This window comes from Grammomys surdaster, unplaced genomic scaffold (genome assembly GCF_004785775.1).
Source record: "Grammomys surdaster isolate TR1022 unplaced genomic scaffold, NIH_TR_1.0 138, whole genome shotgun sequence".
NCBI classification, from domain to species: domain Eukaryota; kingdom Metazoa; phylum Chordata; class Mammalia; order Rodentia; family Muridae; genus Grammomys; species Grammomys surdaster.
In genome coordinates, this window is record NW_021604596.1 from 9,940 (window position 1) to 18,322 (window position 8,383).

Consider the following 8,383-nt stretch of genomic DNA (forward strand, 5'->3'; position numbering starts at 1 on the left):
TGGATTCTGATTGCGAGAATTTTATTGAGTATTTTGCATCAATACTCATAAGGGATATTGGTTTGTACTTCTCTTTCTTTGTTGGGTCTTTTAGAGGTTTAGGTATCAGTGTAATTGTGGCTTCATAGAAAGAATTGGGTAGTGTTCCTTCTGTTACTATTTTGTGGAAGAGTTTGGGGAGAATTAATTTAGATCTTTGAAGGTCTGATAGAATTCTGCACTAAAACTATCTGGCCCTAGGCTTTTTTGTTTGAGAGACTTCTTATGACTGCTTCTAGTTCCTTGGAGGTTATGGGGCTGTTTAGGTGGTTTAACTGATCATGATTTAACTTTGGTACCTCATATCTGTCTAGAAAATCATTCATTTCATCCAGGTTTTCCAGTTTTGATAAATATAGTCTTTTGTAGTAAGATATGATTATTTTTGAATTTCCTCAGTTTCTGTTGCTATGTCTCCCTTTTCATTCCTGATTTTGTTAATTTTGATACTGTCTCTGTGCCTTCTCATTAGTTTGGCTAAGGGTTTATCTATCTTGTTGATTTTTTTCAAAGAAAAAACTCCTAGATTTTTTGATTCTTTGTATGGTTCATTTTGTTTCTATTTGGTTGATTTCAGCCCTGAGTTTGATTATTTTTTGCTCTTGGGTGGTTTTGGTCCCTTTGGTCTAGAGCTTTCAGATGGCCTGCTAAGCTCCGAGTGTATGATCTCTCCAATGTCTTTACAGAGGAACTTAGAGCTATGAGTTTTCTTCTTAACACTGCTTTCATTTTGTCCCATAAGTTTGGATATGTTGTGCCTTAATTTTCATTGAATTCTAAAAAAAAAATTCTTTCTTTATTTTTTTCTCTGACCAAGTTTTTGATGAGTAAATAATTGTTCAGCTTCCATGAGTATGTGGGCTTTCTGGTTTTTTTTGTTTCTATTAAAGACCAGCCTTAGTCTGTGGTGAGCTGATAGAATACATGGAATTAATTCAGTGTTCTTGTATGTGTTGAAGTTTGTCTTGTGTCCAAGTATATGTTCAATTTTTGAGAAGGTTCCATGAGGTACTGAGAAGAAGGTATATTCTTTTGTTTTAGAGTGAAATGTTCTGTAGATATCTGTTAAATCCATTTCTTTTAGTTTTTACTGTGTCTCTGTTTATTTTCTGTTTCCATGTTCTGTCCCTTGGTGAGAGTGGGGTCCTGAAATCTTCTACTATTATTGTGTGAGTTTCAATGTGAACTTTGAGTTTTAGTAAAGTTTCTTTTTTTCTTTTTTTCTTTCTTTCTTTTTTTTTTTTTTTTTTTTTGGTTTTTCGAGACAGGGTTTCTCTGTGTAGCCCTTGCTGTCCTGGAACTCACTCTGTAGACCAGGCTGGCCTGGCACTCAGAAATCTGCCTGTCTCTGCCTCCCAAGTGCTGGGATTAAAGGTGTGCGCCACCACTGCCCAGCTAAAGATTTATTTATTTATTATGTATATATTGTTCTGCCTGCTTGTATACCTGCAGGCCAGAAGAGGGCACCAGATCTCATTATAGACGGTTGTGAGCCACCAACATGTGGTTGCTGAGAACTGAACTCATGACCTCTGGAAGAGTAGTCTGTGCTCTTAGCGTCTGAGTCAACTATCCAGCCCCCCTCTGAGCCAACTCTCCAGCCCCCCTCTGAGCCAACACTCCAGCCCCAGTAAAGTTTCTTTTACAAATATGGGTTCCCTTGCATTTGGGGCATATTTGTCCAGAATTGAGAGTTCATCTTGGTGGATTTTTTATTTGATGAGTATGGAGTATTTTTCCCCATGATTTTAATAACTTTTAGTTGAAAGTATACTTTGTTGGATATTAGAATATCTACTCCAGCTTTTTTCTTGGGAACATTTGCTTAGAAACAATTTTCCCATCTTTTTACTTTGAGGGAATGTCTATCTTCAACTCTGAGGTATGTTTCCTGATGCAGTAAAATGCTGGATCCTGTTTAAATATCCAGTCTATTAGCCTATGTCTTTTATTGGAAAATTGAGTCCATTGATGTTGTGTGATATTAGGGACCAATGTTCATTAATTTCTGTTATTTTTTGTTAAAGGTGGAATTATGTTTGGGTTTCTCTTCTTGTGGGTTTGTTGTGAAAAGACTAATTTCTTGCTTTTTCTTGGATGTAGTTCTCCTCCTTGTGTTGGAATTTTTCTTCTATTATCCTCTGTAGGGTCATATTAGTGGAAAGTTATTGTTTAAATTTGTTTATTTTCTTGGAATACCTTTGTTTCGCCTTCTATGGTAAATATGAGTTTTGTTGTGTATAGTAGCCTGGGCTTGCATTTTTGTTCTCTTAGAGTCTGTATGACATCTTCCCAGGATCTTCTGACTTTTATAGTCTCTGTTGAGAAGTCCAGTGTAATTCTGATATGTCTGCCTTTATATGTTACTTAACATTTTTCCCTTACTGCTTTCAATATTCTTTCTTTGTTCTATGCATTTGGTGTTTTGATTATGTGACTCGAGGAATTTTTATTCTTATCTAGTCTATTTGGTGTTCTGTAGGGTTCTTATATGTTTATGGGTATTCATTTCTTTAGGTTAGGGATGTTTTCTTCTATAATTTTGTTGAAGATGTTTGCTGGCCCTTTGAGGTGGAAATCTTCACTCTCTTCTATACCTATTATTTTCAGGTTTGATCTTTTCATTGTGTCCTGGATTTTTTGAATATTTTGAGTTAGAAGTGGTTTGCTTTTTGTATTTTCCTTAACAGTTGTGTCAATGTCTTCCATTGTATCTTCTGCCCCTAAGTTTCTATCTCCTATCTCTTGTATTCTGTTGGTAATGCTTGCATCTGTGACTCCTGTTCTCTTTCCTAGGTTTTCCATCTCCAGGAATGTCTCCTTTTGTGTTTTCTTTAATGTTTCTATTTCCATTTTAATATCCAAAATGGTTTTGTTCAATTCCTTCATCTGTTTGATTTTGTTCTCCTTTATTTTTTAATTACTTCTACTTGTTTTCTTGTGTTCTTCTGTATTAGTTTAAGAGAGTTATTTATATCCTTCTTAAAGTCCTTTATGATCTTCATAAAATGAGAGTTTAGGTATGAATCTTGCATTTATAGGTGTGTTGGGGTATCCAGGTATTGCTGTGTTTAGAGAGCTGGGTTCTAAAACTGCCAAGTCAAATTGGTTTCTGTTACTTATGTTCTTATGCTTGCCTCTCACCATTTGGTTACCTCTGGTGTTATCTGGCCTCCCAGTCTCTGACTGGTGCCTGTCCTTCCTGTGAGTCTGTGATCCAATGAGCCTGTGATCCCGTATGTGTCAGAATACTTGGAGAATTGAGCTGCAACTGGGGTGTGAGCTGCAAGAGTTTGGGTTTAGTGCCGGGCTCTGCTCCAGGCACCGGTGGGAACTGGAGGGCTGGGATCTGAACTCTTATTCTCATGTATGCAAATCAAGTACTTTGTCCATGGAGCCATCTCCATAGTTCTCACACATTCTTTATAATGTTTAAATTTTGAAGATTTTAAGAGGTTGTCTCATAAGCATTATTTTGAAACCCAAGTGTGAATCAGTAAGAATTTTTACTTACATGTTAAAAATTCTCAAAATGATAAAAATTAACTAAAGTATATACTATCCTAGTCCCTCTCACATTAGGATTTTGTTTTTATTTCATGTAAGTTTATTTTTCTAAATAAAACAATTCATCATCATATTCTTAAGGAGAATTATATCACATTTAGCAAAATGACTTACAATTTGGTTTTGAAAATAAAACTGTTCACTGCTTTTTTTAAAAAATCAATTTTTTTTGTTTCTTCACAGACATATTTGTCCTATTTATAACCCCATGGTTTAATTTTGACTGACAGCATATATCTAAAATAACAAAATCTGTTTAGTACATATTTTGCAATTTTGAATTACAGACTTTCAATATATGTTTTAATGACCTTTCAAATTTTATTTTTATATATTTACATGTTTTCTATTTCTTTTAATGGATTATCAGCTTAATAATTAGAATAAAGTTTAATACACTTTACAGATCAATAAAAAAATTTTAGATAATTCTAGTCACTAAATTAAAATGAAAACATTGTAAATGCTATATTAAAGAAGTAAACTGCTGAGAGGAGATCCTTAATCCCATGAGGACTGAATGCCATGTGGGGGAATTTGAGGGTGGGAAGGTGGGAGTTGGGGGGGACGTGGGGGCACATCCTCATAGAAGCAAGAGGAGGGGGATGGGATAGGGGGTTCCTGGGTAGGGGCGGGAAATAGGGTAAGTGGATAACATCTGAAATGGAAATAAAATATTCAATAAAAAATAATAAAAGAAGTAAACTGCTTAGGACTGAGACTTTTTAAGTATAAAGCATGAAGTAAAATGTTGTCAGGTATATTATTTTTCATGTCTTCCTAGGATTAGTGTCAGAAACAATGTAATTGTTTTCCCTCATTGTCTTATGCCTGTTTTCATCACAAGCATTACTCACATAAGAGCTGATTTTCCTTCTGTGCTTGGTTTATTTTTTTTCAATAAATCTGTTTTGAGATTTATTGAAAGACAGATTATTATCACAAAATATATTGAGAAGATTTACACCATATTTTCATCTCATCCTAAGAGGAATGAGGCATGGACTCATAGCTAGCCTAGACGCTTAGACTACATACTGAGTTCCAAGCCATACTGAGAAATGAAGTAAAATTCTGGCCTGCAAAAGGGCCCTGATGACAGCTGAATTCATTATAAACACAGAGGATATATGAGATATGCATGGAAAAATCCTAGCACATGTGGTCTTAAAGATGAAGGGCAGTGACAGAGTGCTTGATTAGAATGTACCAAATACTATGTTTAGTTTATAGACCAGAAATAAAGAAAGAAATTATGGACAAATTCCACATTTTTTAATCAAAAGAATTATGTGGGGTGGAAAGATTGTTTAAGGTTAAGAGCATTTTTTGCTTTTTCTGTGTTCTACAGTTCAGCTCTAAATAGTTACTTGGAGTAGCTCAAAAATATACATCCAACTCCAAAGAATTCAGTACACTTTTTCGACAGTATACATGGTAGAAAGACTGTCAGACACATACACAAACACACACAGAGAGATGGACGGAGACAGAGAACAATAATAAAATACATCTTAAAAGCAAAAAGACAAAACTAATAAAAACAGAATCTTGCTTGTGAAGAAGAAACTTTTGTTCTGTAGAAATGGTTCAGTGATAAGCATTTGTTGCTGTTTTAGAAGATGGGGGTTTTGTTCATAGCAGTCACATCAAGTGCCCCACAACTGTCTGTAACACCAGCCCCATAGTATCAGATATTCTCCTCTGGTCCCTATTAGCACTGCATTACATGCACAAACAGAAAAATGCACATATATAAACATATTTAAAAATAAAATTTTACAGTAAGAATAACCTTAAATATATAGATGATTAACAGAATTGGCATTCCAAATGTATAAATAATTTTCTTAAATTATGAAAAGTATAGAGAATGATATGAAAATGTTATAATACATTTTTACAAAAGAAGCAAAATAAATGTGTTATAATATGTAAAAGGAATTGAAACTTTAGAATATGGGGATTTTTCATTAATGCTTGGGTACAATGAAACCATAAACCCGATAAGAGTACACATTTTTATTAGTTTATTTTTTATTGGATATTTTATTTATTTACATTTCAGATGTTATTCCATTTCCACTTGCCTCCCCCAACTCCCAATCCCATCCCTCCTCCTCCTTTTTGTTTTTATATCATTTTAATTTCATACAAGTATTAAGGTCAGTTCTAAGTTGAGTAACCAGCAATACAATAGATGCAAATAGTCAAGGAACAAGCAAGACAAAAATCACTGATAGCCAAAGAAAAAGCAAGGCAGTAAACAGAGTCTCCTGATAGTCGATCAGTAACACTTCAATAATCAGAAGATAATTGATTCAACAATTTAGGCATAATTTGCAACTATCTAGAAGTAAAAGTCTCCACATATAAAACTATCTTCTATTACCTCCAGAATATGTGTAGTAAAATATTCAAATGGATTGAAACACAAAAGCAGAAAAATTAAATACAAAATTTATATAAATATAAAAACTAGTTCTTCATTTTAATGTCACTATACACTACATTACCCAGAGGCATTGGCCACTATTAAACTCAATACAATTATAGACATGAAATCATAAGAGCAAAGATAACAACACATTTAATGCATTCATTAATTAACAAGGTTGGTATCTTAAAAAGCATTTCTGTTATCTAAACACGATTTATTTGTTTTGGCTATGAGAGAATTTGAGCCTATTACTTACAGTTTCAGTAAATGTTTGTCAAAGTCAGAACAACAGAGTTGATATTATTATATATCATAAAGTTTATTACATATTCATAGGAGTTAGGTGTTATTTATTTTTCTCATTACTGTGGCTAAATGTTTAATAAAAATCATTTGAAGGAGGGAGTTTATTTGGGGTTCATTTTTTTAGGGTTTAGTTCAACACAGTGAATATGTATGGCAATAGAGTTCTTCCATATCTGCACATAAGTAAGCAAGAAAAAGGAGATGGCAGTGGTTAAAGTGCTTTCTCCTTTCTGATACTTTACTTAGTCTAAGAGATACGCCCCGGGATACTATGCTGAAACTTCAGGGTGCATCATTAATACATATTCCAGGATGGATAAGAAAGGCATTCTTGTCAGAATGACCTAAGACAGATTCAATCTGGTTTATAAAATTAAAAAGGGGGTGATGTGGAAAGCTTTTGGGGCTGCTTGGAAGGAATCTGACATTGCCTAAGGACAAAAGAATGGGCTGCTTGGCAAGAGTCTGACATAGGCCAAGGAGAAAAAAAAAAAAGGCTTCAAACAGGAATCTGACATTAGGCTAAAACAAAGTAATCCCATGCAGGAATATAAATCATAGGCTAGAACAAAGAAGTAGGCTTCAGGAATGAAAATGACTTTGAGCTATGTCAGGGAAGTAGGCTCAGATATTTTGGTCATCCCAATAAACTCTTAGAAACAGTGATCACAGGAGTGATCACCAGGCTCTGTATATTACCTTGCTTATTCTTTAACTATTTGTGTTTATTGTCTTGCTTGTTCGCTGACTATTTGTATCTATTGTTTTGCTAGTTCCTCAACCTAGAACTGACCTTAATACTTACTTGCATGAAAATGGTATAAAAGCAAAAAAAAAGTAATTATTTCTGAAAAAAAATCAGGAAAATGTTTTATGCAATATGATTACTGATTTCAACCATTTATTTGATGGCATAATTAAAGGCCTCTACACATTTCAATACTGAATCATAAAATTGTGACATAGGATATACTAAATATTTTATGAGAAAACCATTTTGTATTTTCAACTGGTTATATATGTCTGTAATATTTTGTTTCTAAATTTATTACTAAGTATTCATTGTAGGGGTCTCAAGATAACACCTTACTCTGTGAAAACAGAAGGTGTAACCTCTATAAAACTTTAATTTTAAAAAAATAAAAAACTATCAATATGGTGTATCCACAGGTTTGTTCTAGAGTTCCCAAATGTAGTCAAGTGGACAGTAAGATGTGTACAAGAAAGTGTTGGAATGTATTATTACACCCAGTGTGAATTTATTCAATGAATTAGTCAACAGATACTAGTAATGCCAAATATACCAACTCAATTACTTTCCCCTTCATAAGCATCCTTCCTAAATTCTTGTGTTTTTATACTATAACAAAAAAAATTAACTGAGTTTACCTTTGAAAACTCATAGTTAATTTTATCTTCAGCAGGTATTAGAAGATGAAATTTCTCATTTATCATGTAAGTCATAACTGATTCTCATATTAAAAACACAAATGTTAGTTGGGATAGTTTTTTTTTCAGAAATATAGTCTCAGTTGGATTTCCTATGTTCCAGTAAATAGTCCAACTCTCATGGATATTCTTGAAACACCTAATATATTCAGTAGCTTTTTACAGGGAAAAGGAAGACGTGAAGTTAAAAAGAGTAGGAAAGCAAGTTCGTGGAGTACTGTGAGTGGATTTAATAGAAATTACACATTTGTATAAAATTCTTAAGTTATTTTTTAATTTCTTAAATAGCGTTAATGAATTTCAAATGTCTCACAGTAATTTCAAAAATGTTTTGTTTATCAGCTAATAAATAACTTGCTAACAATAAAATGAAAAGAGTGAAACTCTTAGCCAATAATTAATTTTGTAGCAGTGATTCTTTCAGATATTGCCCATGTCTACTACTTTCCTTCATAGTAGACCTAAGTCTAAGACAGTGATTGGAGTTTCCCATGACCAAGAAAAAGGATACACACATGCACACACACACACACACACACACACACACACAGAGAGAGAGAGAGAGAGAGAGAGAGAGAGAAA